Source organism: Pleurodeles waltl, chromosome 12 (assembly GCF_031143425.1).
Source record: "Pleurodeles waltl isolate 20211129_DDA chromosome 12, aPleWal1.hap1.20221129, whole genome shotgun sequence".
Lineage (NCBI taxonomy): Eukaryota > Metazoa > Chordata > Amphibia > Caudata > Salamandridae > Pleurodeles > Pleurodeles waltl.
Window position 1 is genome coordinate 702779915 of NC_090451.1, and position 13909 is coordinate 702793823.

The 13909-nt window shown below is 45.2% G+C and overlaps 1 protein-coding gene across 6 annotated transcripts in view; it reads right to left on the reverse strand.

The window, feature by feature from the left end:
• Positions 1 to 13909, reverse strand: part of NYAP1 (neuronal tyrosine phosphorylated phosphoinositide-3-kinase adaptor 1) — a 331064-nt gene that overhangs the window by 10730 nt on the left and 306425 nt on the right. The gene's annotated exons all lie outside the window — the stretch shown is intronic.

Genomic DNA, 13909 nt, shown 5'->3' on the forward strand with positions numbered 1-13909 from the left:
ATCTTGTTCGCATTACCCTCGCTTAGAGCCCCAGAACCACCACTGAGCACCGAGAGTCTGGAACCCTTGAACTTAAGGCTAGGCCTTGTGGCCAATGGCAGGCCTCAAAGCGCACGTTCATTTCTACGACTTAAAAGGACTGATGCCAACCACACCTGGCATCGGAGTCCCGCAAGCATGAGTCTGTGACATAACATCTCAAGCACAACATCATGAGGCAGTAAGGTGAATATACTGCAAAATAAAACATTGAAGTTCAAAATACACAAGAACTGATTCCTTTCCTACGCACCTCTTCTTACTCAGCTTTGGTGGGTGAGAAGTTTCATGTACCGGTAGCATGGGTGAGGCATCCCTGAAACCTTGGTGCTGCTGGACCCCTGAGCCTACTATTAACATGCTTCTGAGGCTTTCCAACTATGTTTCTGCCTTACTGCTGAGGTCAACTGTGGACCACCTTCTACACCTGACTCCCTTCACACTTCAAGTTTTAGGATTAAATGTTGGTGGAGGCTATTTAGCCAAAGTATTTCCTCTTCTGTTTACCCAGACACTGGCTAATAATTAGAAATTAGTTACTATTTGCCAAGTGACCTTGAAAATAGCAGAACATCTTCATTATTTACTTGGATGCTGACTAAATAGTAGAGGCTCTATACTGTTTGTCCAACAGTCATGCAGATAACAAGGAAACCACTATCTACCCAGCCGCAGGCTAAATAGCAGAGATTATGTACTGTCTGGCCGGCTGCCTGCAAATAACAAAGAAATTTCACTCTTTACCTGGCTGCGGCCAAAAACAGCAGACATAGGCCCTCATTATCAGTCTGGTGGTCTTGAGACCGCCAGACTCACAGTGGCAGTTGGACCGCCGCAATCGTGGTGGTCCGACAACCGACACTGCCAGGTTGCCACCAGCCCGAAGCCTGGTGGTCCTGGAGGTTGCAATCCGCCAGGGCAGCGCAGCCCTCCAGATTACAAGTCCCCATACCGCCAGCCTTTTCATGCCGGTTCCACCTCCATGGCAAGGCTGGCGGAATGGGGGCATCAGGGGCCCCCTGGGGGCTCCTGCACTGCCCATGCACTTGGCAGTGGAATGCGCAACAGGTGCTGCTGCACCCGCCACACTGCCATATTGCAGCCCGCTTATTGCAATGTTAGGGCCCTGCGGTGAACTCCAATGAGGGCCGGCGGTGTTTGGACCGCACAGGCGTTCTCTCGGCAGTTTGAGTTTGGCGGGCGGCCTCTACTGCCCGCCAAACTCATAATGAGGGCCTTAATGTACAATTTGGCTAGCATTCATGCAAATAGCAAATACACTTCATTATGTGTCTTACTGCCTCCTATATAGCAGAAAGCATTGTAATTGTATTTATATAGTGTATCCTAACCTGACGAGGTGATGAAGCACTTTATGGCGAATAACGCTACTCCAGAACCCAAGGTTAGCAGGTAAACCAGTGGTTATTTTGATTAGTCATGTACACTCAAGAGAAATTGCATACATTTACTCCTTTTACTTTATGATAACTTATACTAATTCCGGTTAAATATGATCATTAGCGGGGGCTATGTGATTTCAGGTGAATGGTTGGTGAGATAGATAGGCTGGCGGAGATTAAGGGGGTTATTCTAACTTTGGAGGAGGTGTTAATCCGTCCCAAAAGTGACGGAAAAGTGACGGATTTACCACCAGCCGTATTACGAGTCCATTATATCCTATGGAACTCGTAATACGGCTGGTGGTATATCCGTCACTTTACCGTCACTTTTGGGACGGATTAACACTCCTCCAAAGTTAGAATAACCCCCTAAGTAATGTTAAATGACAAATATAGAGTTTTGAAGAGGAGAGGCTGTGATCTATGAAATGTGGTATCAGTAAATTGTTTGGTTACAATTAGAAGGATTAAGACAGACCGGCATGAGACTGAGAGGAGGCTAAACTCAGAAATATTAGACATGAAGGGGATGGAAGGTAAGAAAAGGGTCACTGAAAAATGAAAGGAGAGGAATCAAGCTGGAATAAGTCAAGGTCAATTTTTCATGCAAGATTTTATGAGTATAGTAGGAGACAGCTTTCTGTGATAGCAAGCAATTGGAGATATATGATGTAGACAGAAATAACATTATATATAGTGCACCATATCCAGAGCAGACCTCTTAAACATGTAATTTCAAATGTACACATCATATAAACATTAACAGCGCAAGGATACACAGGATTAACAAGGATACACAGGATTAACAGGATACAAGGAGTATCCCAGCCTTGGTACAGGGTCTGTATGATGCACAAAAGCAGTTGGTGCCAAAAAAGGTATTTTGTACTGTTTGGCCAGTGACCTTGCAAATAGCAAAATAAAATTCGCTATTTAGCACTATTTACCCAGCTGTAGGCTAAGTTGCAGAAATGATATACTGTTTGGCCTGCAGACATGCAAATAGAAAGGAAACATCATTATTCACCTGATGGCTGGTGAGATAGCAGGCAGTAAGCACAACTTGACCAGTGGCCATGCAAATAGCAGAGAAACTTCACTATTTACCCAGCTGCTGTCTGAACAGCTTACACATTGTATTATTATGCAAATTACAACTTGCATTTTCCAGCAGGGAGAATTGCATACAAGCTGTGAACACAACTGGCATCCATCTCCTTAAACTAGTTAGGGTCCTGATATATTATTATTCCATTCGCAAAAAGTGGTTGAAAATTGCATAAGACTTTTTGCGAATGGAATAATAATTTGCAAACCGACTTATGTACATTTTGGTTGGCTCGTAAAATACTAAATCACAGGGAGTCACAGAATGATCTGGCTAACTGATATTCAACAGGCAGGTGGCAATACGCAACACTCTCTAACTGGCTGTAATCACCTGGATTGTGGCCTGTGAGGCCCAGCACACCACCCTCCCTATGACTGTATTCCATAAAGTATTTGTTTTGCAGCCCGTATTCCTTAAAGAAACCGGTGATGCTTTTAAAAAATAAAAAACGTTTTTAAATTTGAAAAAACTTCAGGGGGGTAAGTCATTGTTCCTTTGGAACACTGACTTCTCCCTCTGAGGCTGCCCACACAATTCCCAAATGGAAAGAAGTTCTAAGTGGACCCCTTCCCCTCTGCAAATCAGTTACCACCCCTATTCAGTTGTTGGTCACTCATTTATGGTTTGTGACCTCAATTAAGGTTGTAAACTATTAATACATTTCTTTCCAAATCAGAAATGGAAGTGGGGACGTTCCTTTCACCACCCCTCCTATTTGCAATTTGGAATGGATTGAAAAAGTCCTTTTATGAGTTGAAACCTGTGAAAGGGCTTTTGTACATAATGATAAGTACTTTATGGTCCCAACCCTATCATTTTGCAACATGTGGCCATTAGTGCCAAAAACTGCTTGAATGCTATTTGCATCCTAAGCATTAACTCATAGGTCTCATGGTCCCAAATATTTGAATTTTTTCAACATATTTTAACAGACATGACACAAAATGCCACTCTGTTACACCATGACTCAAGACACAACGACTTGGGAGTCCCTGTGTGGAGCTGTCTCATTCTCCACAAATGCTACTACTCCTTTATGTTTATCTGCAGAGCTGGCTTATGAAAAAAATGATTTGAACCTTTGCAGGTCTAGGTGAAGCTCCTTACTCTTCAACAGCTGTGCAGTCACTCATACTTACAAAGTCACGGGAATGTACCAGGGCCACATTTAGGCCCATATTAATACTTCAATTTCACCAAATTTGCATCATTTGTATAACGCAAATTCGGCGCAAACCTAACTCCATATTTATATTTTGACGCTAGACACGTCTAGTTTCAAAATGTAGGAGTTTGCACCATTTTTTGGATTCATGCACCTACCTTGCATCAATGAGATGCAAGGTAGGCTTTCCCATCTAAAAAATTGTGCTATCCCCATAGCCCCATATCTATCCCCCATAGTAAAATGACGCATGGGTAGGAGAAGGGGCTAAATAATGATGCAATGCTTGCTTTGCACCATTATTTAACACCTGGGTCAGACTAGGCGTTAGGGGCCCTGTGGACCCATTTCTATGGTTAAACACCAAGGAATGGGTCCACGGGTGCCCTCCCCAAGCCCCAGGACCACCCCCACAAACATCAGAGGGTCACCAGGGGATGGGGGACCCCATCCCAGGTGAGTAGGGTAAGTATAGGTAAGTATATCTTTTTTTAAAGTGCCATCGGGGGCCCTAACTTTGGGCCTCCTGCATGCACAGGGTGCAATGGCCATGCCCAGGGGAATCTTGTCCCCTGTGCTGGCCACTGGGCTGGTCTTTCCTAAGACAGGAGTCATGTTTTTGGTGGTTGTGCGCCAGGAAATGGCGCTAGTCTGGTTAGCAGAGGTCTTCAAACCGGGGGGCGAGCCCCCCTTGGGGGGCCTCAAGTGATCCCAGGGGGAGCGCCAAACTCTGGCCAAAAGAAATATTATACAGATAACATGCCTTTGTTTTAAGCAGAAGCATGTTATTGCAGCTTTAAAAAGGTAACAGTACTTAACTGCAATGTTTAAATAGGTTTAGACCTATTTAAACATTGCCATCTTTCTAAAATAATTGTGAAAAATTCAGAGGGGGGGTCCAATGTTTTTTATTTTTCAACTGGGGGGCGCGGCATTAAAAAGTTTGAAGACCACTGGGTTAGAGGCATTTTTTTGCCTCTAACCAGGTTAGCGTAATTTTTTGACACACAACCCCATCCTCCCCTACTGCCACCCCCACCCAACTAGAGTCCTTTTTTAAGACGCAAGCACAAGTTTAGTGGCAGCATGTGCCATTCCTTTAACATGGTGCCCAGCTGGTGCTGTGGAATAGCTCAAGACGGCGCTATACGTTTTGCCGCAAAACTGTGTTTGCACAGTTATATCATCACCAGTTCTTGAACAAATATTCTTGAAAAGTAGTACCCAACACGTTCTAAAATATTTTTTTGTGATTGTAATTGTGATTAATAATACTGTAATCACAAACACCAACACATTGGACCTACACAGCTTATAGCAATATATAAAAATTAAATGCAAGTCCTTATATAATTTTGATAAACATTGGGGGTCCTTAGTGATTGGAGGAATTTTTTATGGGCTTGAACTAATATCCAAAGCAGAATGTGAGGAATCTTTTGCGATCCACCATAAATCTTACAATCTAATCCATGCTATACATTGGGCTGGCAGTGAAATAGGAAGGGCAGGCAGAGCAAGGCAATTACCACAGGTCAAAATTATCCCATCACAATCTTCTTCAAAATGGGGTCCATCTTGGTTACACATGACATTGTGTATAGGTCCCATACCAATGTGCCACAACTACATGCATAGATAAAGGGAGGAGCTTCAATGTACACTATCTGATGAGGAGTAAGAGACAATCTGGCAGAAAGTGGAGAAAATCCCAACCTGCACTGAATGCAAAAAGAATGCATATAATGCCACGACTCGCTGGTATATGACCCCAGCCTGTGTGAGGGCAATGTGTGGGGGCTCAGACGTGTTGGAGGGGATGATGGCTATTTGCTTTGCCTCATGAGTCAAAGGGTACCTTGGGTATTACATTACCCCTTCATTGTACCTTTGTTATTTGTTGCATTGATGGAGAAGTAATTGAAAAATTCTAAAAATCAGTAAAGATATTTATCTAAGAAAATGATAGACACTAGACACTGGCTATATTTCTGAGAGAAAACTGCCAGAACACAAGAGCACAGAACTCAGCAATCAACCATCAGACACAACAATATCTCTTCCAGCCCTTATCATAGTAAATCAAAAGTACTTTAACCTCACAGCAAAATTAAATACTGAACAGTGAGTTACCAGGTTGTAATCTCAACTAAAAAAGATCCGAGTGAAGCAGCACACTTTCTACGGCACTTTCTCTCAGCTCTAGTTCTACTAATGTCTAGGGTCCTTCTTTTGAAGTTTGGACATAGTCGCTGATTAACTCGCTAATGAATAGATAATTTCAACAGTTTGTACCATTAAGAGTTCACAAAGGCAAAGTTTTAACAACAGACTTGCCTTTGTGTGTTCAGTCTGTCAGTCTTCTCACTAGACCTTGTCTTATCAGCTCAGTGAAGATGTGACTCCTGGGGTGTTGGAGGGTGCATTCTGCCACTCTGCTGCTCCAGTAGTGACTTTGAGGATAGTGGACCACAAAGGCAGTTTCATAACATATGCTTGGCAGGGATTAGCACCGCAGGCCTATATAGAGGGTGCTCGTCTTCAGCAGGTGTAATCGTCCAGACTGGATGGAGATGAGTGCTTGGTTTCAGCAGTTGCAGCTTTGGGGCTAGACTTTCAGCTGGTGTTCATCTTCAGCAGTTGTGACCTACTAGGACTGATCAGGGCTTTCGTATTTGTGGTGACAATGACTCCTCTTATGTGGCAGCCCGAGGGTTAGGCAGCTGCTCTCCAGTCTCTTAGCACATGGCATGGATGGTGGATGAACCAATGTTGCTCTTTAATTGATTGCCTTTATTCTGTTTACAATGGGGACAACTGAGGGAAACTGGGAGACCTTTCACAACACATGTTGACTCATGGATTTATTCCCTTCTAGGTGTTTCTCATGCTGTGAATATGCTGGGCTTCTCGTTCTGGATAAACCCCGTTTACTGCAGGGCCAGGCACTATCCTGTCTTCGAGAAGGCAGTCAGACAAGCATATAAGTACCAGGCAATGCATAAACTACTCCAGCAAGAAGTGTAGACTTTAGATGATGGTCCTGCGCCTCTGATAGACTGGCTGTCATGCAGCTACCATCCCTAGTAATACAGCACTCTGAGTACTCTGCAGAGCGCTTCTTTCCTTGGTCTTTAAGAACATGAATAAAGTGGGTTGGTTTGGAGCTCTCTGACAAGCGTCAAAGCAGATTGTGCCCGAGAAGAGTCTTACCTGCTACAGGGAACACTGGGGTGCGGTATAGGACAAGACAGCGGTGGCTTAATGGAACCTGATAGCAGACAACGCTGATGGGTTGTCACTGTCAACACCCACAAGTGGGAAAGCAATGTCTGAAGGGTGGCGAAGAAGTCAACCCTGATTCCCATCTAGGCTTCACAAGGAATGCCATAGTGCACCACAGTACTCCAAGCAAACCATTTTTGTGAACCCTTCGCCAGCAGTGGGGGAGAGAAACCAGCCTTTTAATAAGGGCTGTGCTAGGAGCAGCTCTCACGACTGATCACCCAATCAGAATCCTGGGGATGTGAGGGCCGTTCCCTCTAGCTAGAACTCCACCAGTTGAGAACCAGAAACTTTGGGCCCGCCCTGAGCTTCACCCTAAATAAAGGGTAAAAAAAAAGAGATTGTAGATTAGGGAACTTGAATTTATATGCCAGGGATGACCACTGCCTCTTCTTTCTCTCAAGTAGGAATCACCAAAGGAATAAAAGGTAGTTTTTCTTAAGGGGAGAGTATGAGCATTCAGACTACGCACCAGAGCTCGCCATTCCCTCTTCTTTTCCTCTATATAGGGAGGACTTTTCTCAACTCATAGATGATTTCACATTTTTTATTTTATACTAATTTTTCAAACATAGGATTGACTAAGATTTCAGAACTGATTTAGGGTGCTTAGCTTTCAAATGTAAATTTCTTTCTATAGTTCAGACATAGCCTTTGTGCTAGGCGATGGCTATCACAGCAGTATCAATGGTGCCAGCTCCAAGAACAGTAAATAAAAAAGACACAATGAAGCATGACATCTTGGCACCTGGTTGACATCAGTCTTCCTGAAGCAGTCATCAGGCACAGGCAAAAGGCAGGCCCAGCTTTCAAACGTTCTTGCCTTTAACAAGAAAAACCTCTGACCTAATTCTCACTCCTATCATCTGCCCTAGCCGTGGTCCAGGAAGAACTAATCCGCAGCCCTCTGCTAACAAGGACCTCACTTAATTTATGTTGGTAGCCTTTCCTCATCCTCTCCCACTTCAGTGTCTGGGTCTCCAACCTGCAGGCACAGGGATGCAATCAGTACACGTTCACTGTCTGGGAAGGTGTGTCTACTCTCCAGCATGTAGCATGCTAAACCAGGGCCATCCGAAATGCATCCCACTGGTCCTTGCTCTCAGAACTTTACCATTCACTGCATCTTACTACTACACACTTGCTACAAATCCACTGTACAAATATGCATGTGGAATGGCGGTGCAAATGTCTGTGAGTCAAACAGACTACTCATCCAAATCTGACATCCAATGCCTCCTTGCTGGCCTTCCAAACACTATCACAGCTAGCAATCAAAGCTCGTTATTGCTCAGAGTCTTTCTGTAGACCGTTTGATAATATCTAGCTGGACCCTCGCTCACCCGCTCTTCAGCTCATTAGAGCCCTCTTATGATCCTGAGCTCCCTTTGCTGGTATCCATAGCCCTTTAACCCCCTTTGTTAGCCATTAGCCATTTTTGTTGACTTCAGCCCTCTGAGTTTTTCAAACCCTTTCTGCGATCCTTCACAGAACACACTCCTTTTCACCCATCCACCTTTAAACCCCTCTGCCATGTTTCCGTCTCTCTGTTCTCTGAACCACCTTCAGACTGTGCCAGGATCAGACAGCATCTGCTATCACTAGGAGGTCAATGTGTAACTGTTTATTCACTGTGCATGCTCTGATTTTTTTTAAAAACACTTACCAATTCTATAGGTGGGCTGAAAAAGGCAGTGGGCTCTAGGGGTTGACATCATAAGAAGTATGAATAGGAACCCATTACAAAAGGGATATTTTAATATATGTTGCCTAAAATCACTTAGGTGTCCTCCTGTTCCTGGTCTTCTTCTTTCTCCTCCTGGACCTTCTTTGCCGTCTGCAGTTGGTCCTCCTCATGGTCCTGTTTTAAGTCTTCGTTTTCTGGAATGTTTTGGTCTCCTGGTTCTCATCCTAGCCCTTCACCGACCAGCTCTGATCACCCTGGCACTGCTTTCCTGAAACTAGTGCTCTTGGTTCTAGTCCTTAGTGCTCCTGGTTTTAGCCCTTCCTGACTATAGTCGCCCTACTTCTGGCCCTTCCTTGTATTGGCCTTCCCTGGACCTTCTGATCCTAGTACTACTGATCCTTTTCACTCTGATCCTATTAGTGTGCTGAGCCCTTCTCCACTTCGCCCTGTTGTACTACTTGTATTGCACTCCTAGTTTTCCAGTTTTGGTTCAACATCCTCTTCAGGCTGATCCCTGTCTTCTTGGCCCACCTGGTACTGCATCTACTAGAACTTTTCCTCCTTTTTACGTCGTCCAGTACTGGGCCAGGTCATTTCGGTCCTGGTCTGGTCCCAATAGTCTTTGTGGCTGTGGTTGTCCTGGTCTTCCTGATCCTTGCCAGCCTGGCCATACTACCGCAGTTCCTGATCGTCCTGCTCCACTTACTTGTTTAGGTTATGGTTCCTTTGGTTCTGGCACCCTAGTCCTCTTAGCCCCGGTCCTGCTTATTTTGATCCTTCTAGTCCACCTAATCCTCCTTCATCTGGTCCCGTGTCTTACTGGCCCCAGTCCACTTGCTCCTGATCTGACTAGTTCCCCTGGTCCTCCTCCACCTGGTCATGATACTCCTGATCCTCGGCCTGCTGCTTCTGGTCACCCTGGTTCTACACTAACTTGTCCACTTAGTCCTCATCCTCCTCGTTAAGGTCATCCTGCTATTAGACACATATTATGGTTATCCTGGCTCCTGTCATCCTGCCCCCTGTCACGTTTTTCCTCCTCGCCCTTGTCTTCCTTGATCTAGTATGGCAGGTTTTGAGCTTTCTGGGCCTCTGTGACATAATCTTTCAGGTCACCTGGGGTGTGGTCCCACTTATCCTGCTGGGTCTGGTTGCATAGGAGTCTACTCCTGATTCCAAGGTACTTTTCTCCTAGTCTTTCTTGCTGTTGGTATGGTTTGCCTAACAGTGATCTTCCTAGTCCTTGTCCTCACAGGCCATGTTCTCTTCCTGGCTTTGTGCCCACTAGACTTGAACCTCTAGCTTTTATTCTCCTTTTTTGGGTCTTTGAATGGCTAGTCTTTGTTGTCCTGGTAGTCCTGTTCATTCTGGTCGTTCCAGGCCCACATCACCTAGCTTTCCCTTCCTGATCCTTGTCCCCTTGACCCAGTCCTTCTGACCCTCCTCAACCAGTTCTTGGTACACCAGCTCGTAGCCAAGCTGGTCCTGGTCCCCTCGATCCACTTGGCTTCTTGTGTCCTGGCCCTCTTAGGCCTCTCTTTTTTTGTCTGTGTCCTCCTGCTTTGGATTGTCCTTGTACTCCTAGTCCTCTGCCTTGTTCTCATGGTTCTTCTGGCACTGCACCCAGTGCATCTGGTCTGGCGCCTCTTGGTCCGGGTTTCCTTTGTCTAGGTCCTTCTGAGCTTGGTTATTTCGGTCCTGGTCCTCTTGGCCATCTATGTCTAATCTCCCAGTAGTCTTACCGACTGTGGCTGTTCTGGTCCTCCAGATCTTCTTCACTTTTGTCCTGCTGATCCCAGGTCCTGGTTGTTTTGCTCTACTTGCCACTCTAGACCTTGGTCCTATGGTCATATTCACCCTGACACTCCTAGTTCTGTTCCTAATCCTCTTGGTCCTGATCCTTCTAATCCTCCATGCTCTGGCCCTAGTTCTCCTAGTTCTGGTGTTCCTGGTTTCCTTGCTTCTGCCCCCTGTTCATATGCCCTTGTGGTTTTACAGCAACTGGCCATGGTCCTCCTTGTTGTGGTCCTCCACGGACTGGTCATCCTGTTGCTAGTCCTCTAGCTTGGTCTGCCTGCCTGTGGTCATCCTAGTCCTGGTGGCCCTAATGCTGACCTTTTTTTCCTGGTCCTTCTAGTTCTAGTACTCTTTGACCTTATCTTCCTTTCTTTGCCCTGCCCTGATCTTCTTGATTCAGATCTTCTTGGTGCTCTTAGGGCATATACTTCTGGCTGCCTGTGTCCCTGATCTCACTTCCTCAGTCATTCTGGCCATGGTCCCTCTATAATTGTTTTTCATATTCCTTATCCTTCTCGTAATTCTGTGCCCATTGGCCCCAATTTTCTTGAAATTGGTCCTTATAATTTGCCTGGGTCTAGGTCTCCCGGACCTGGTCCACCAGCCATCTTAGTCTTGGTCTCCTTTGTCCTGGTCATCCTAGTCTTTCTTGTTCTATTGAGCCATCCTTGTCTTTTGGCCATTCCTGGCAGTTCTTTGTTCCCCCAGTCTTGGCCCATCTGGGACCTGATCCTTTCTGGTCCTCTTGGCCCAGGTTACCTTGTCTTCATTATCCTCCCCCTGAAAATCCTAGCTTAGGTATTGCAGGTCATGGTGGTCCCATTGGTCCATCTAGCCTCTTATATCTCTTAGTCTTATTTCTCCTGGTTTGGATTGTCTTGGCCCTCCTGAATCTGTTCTTTGTCCTCTGGGCCTTAATGAAACTACATCCTCTGGTGCCAGGCCCTCTTGATCAAGTTTCTGCTTGTTCGTCTTCTGATAAGACTAGTTGTTTACCTCCTGGACCTTCTGTTCTCCACTGGCCAGTCCCCTTGGCTTTCCTAACTCTTGTTGTCTTTCTTAGATCTGATCCTCCTCTCCTTGGTGCTGCTATCCGAGATGACTGCTCTGCCCCGCTTGGTAATCCAAGAACTGGTCCCCTACCTCTACTAGTTTGCCTATTCTATCTTGTTCTTGTCCATCTGACTCTGGTTCCCTCTGCCATGGTCCTCTTAGTAGTTGTTCTGTTGGTTCTGGTCCTCCATTTCCCTGTGACACTGGTCCTCCTAGTTCCCATGTTGTGAGTCACAGTGGTTCATGTTGTCCTTGCTACCCTGGTTTATGATCCCCCCGAGTCTGACCCTCATGGACCTTCTGATTTTGGTCCCACTGGCCTGGACTTCTTGGTCCTTTAAATTCCTTTCATCTTCTTGATCAGGGATCTCCTGTTCCTGCTAGCTGTGGTCCTTTCCAGCCGTGGCCTTGCCTGTCCTGGTCCATTTGCTTCTGACTCCTTGGTCCTCCTTGCTCTGTGGTCCTGGTTCTCCTGTCTCTGGTCCTTCTTTCCATTGTTCTCCTGGTCCTCATAGGTCGGTCTACCTAGGTATGGTACTCCTGGCCTGTCCCAGCTCCTCCTCGTCCTTCTGGTCTGGTCATTGTACTTGAGCTGACTTAGGCCTCCTACTCGTGCTGGTCCAGGGCCTTCTGTCCCTTCTTTATTTGGTCCTTCAGGCCCATTGTCCACTGGGTCCCGGGTCCCCAATTTCAAATCCTCTTGGTCTTGTTGGTCCATCTCACCCTAGTCTTGGTACCCCTAGCCCTGTTTTACTTGTCCTGTTCCTCCTCATCTGTTAGTTCCTGGTCTCCTTTGGTCTTGGGAAGCCTTCTTCTGGGGAATAGGTATCCCTGGTCCTGATTCTTCTTGTACTGATCCGCATGGATCTATGGATCTGGTTGTTCTAACCCTCCTTGTGATCCAACTCCTGGCCCTTCTCCTCCTGCTGGTCATCTCCCTCCTACTACCAATTCTCCTCCCCCCTCACCCCTATGACTTTAGTCAGGTACGGCCTCCAATCCTGTGCCTCAGATCTTTTTTAAACTTCCAGATTTATTTTGCTGAGACAACACTGTCATGGACATATATGGGGGCCCACTAGAGACAGGACACTGCCCACTTAAAAGACTGCTTAGCGTGTGAAAACTAAAATTACTATTCCCAGATATATTAGGTGTGTGACTAAAATGTAAATGTGGCCGAATGGAAGACTCATGATATGGACTCGATAAGCATCTCTGCCTGAAATCCTTTTTACTGGGTGAGTAGTATGACAAGTCTTTATTCCACGTGCATCTGAATGACTAGACACTTGCTTGTGATTTACCCAGATGTATTGGATATTTGTCTCCTGCTTTCACTTACCCATTTCCAAAGAACCCCCATTACTATATCTCACTTGGTTTAGCTCCTGCAAGTGTCGAAGAACAGTTCCCGAAATCACCAATTGCCTAGTGTAAGTGTTGCTCCCTTTGTGGCCCAGATATCACCCATTTCTCTGCATTCCCTGTTTGCTGCTGCTTGTTTACTGCTGCTGTGTTACCAGGTCTGAAATACTAAGCAAGTACAATCTCCCTTAGAACTAGCACAAGGCCTTCCATAAAAAGCCCAAAGCGACCTCAGACCTCATCAGAAAGAAGAACACGAACATTGAAAAAACACTGTATTGTCATAGATCAAGAAAACATGTATGTAACATGATTTAAAACCATACAAATTAATCTTTGCAGACAGCCAAATACTGTTAGACTGCAGCATAAAATAACCATGTACCATGTTCTGAAGTTCCTGAAACAGAAGTTTAAGTCCTACGTTTAATAATTTAAAATTTAATTTAATAAAGGTTTTGATTCAAAATTTCTTTCATGGATTTTTATCTGCAACCAACTTACCGTTATTCATGCACCTACCTTAGTACATACTTTTGTACATGTTTACATGCAACTTGATTTCATACATTCTATATCCCCTTTACAAGGTGGTCACTGGCCTACCATTGACTGGAGTCCCTTAGTTCTTCATGTCTGGTTGAATAAAGACCTTGGCACTGTTTATCCAGCTGGCGGTCAGATAGCACATGATGTCTGCTATTTAGCCTGTGTCTAGATAAACAGTGACTTTTCAGATATTTACCCGACCTCTGGCAGAACAGCAGAGATTTTGTACTATTTTGCTGGCTGATGGGCACATAGTAGCTATGTACTATTTGGCCCGCAGCCAGATAAATAGTCACATCCTTAAATATTATGACTGTTAATATTTTATCATTTTTTTTTTCTATTTGACATGTCTTTCGATTTTTTATTTGAAATGTGTTCTTTGAATACCTCAGAGGTTGTGCACACAGGTCTGCGAGCTGTAAAAATTAAACCCACTATCCCCTGTGATT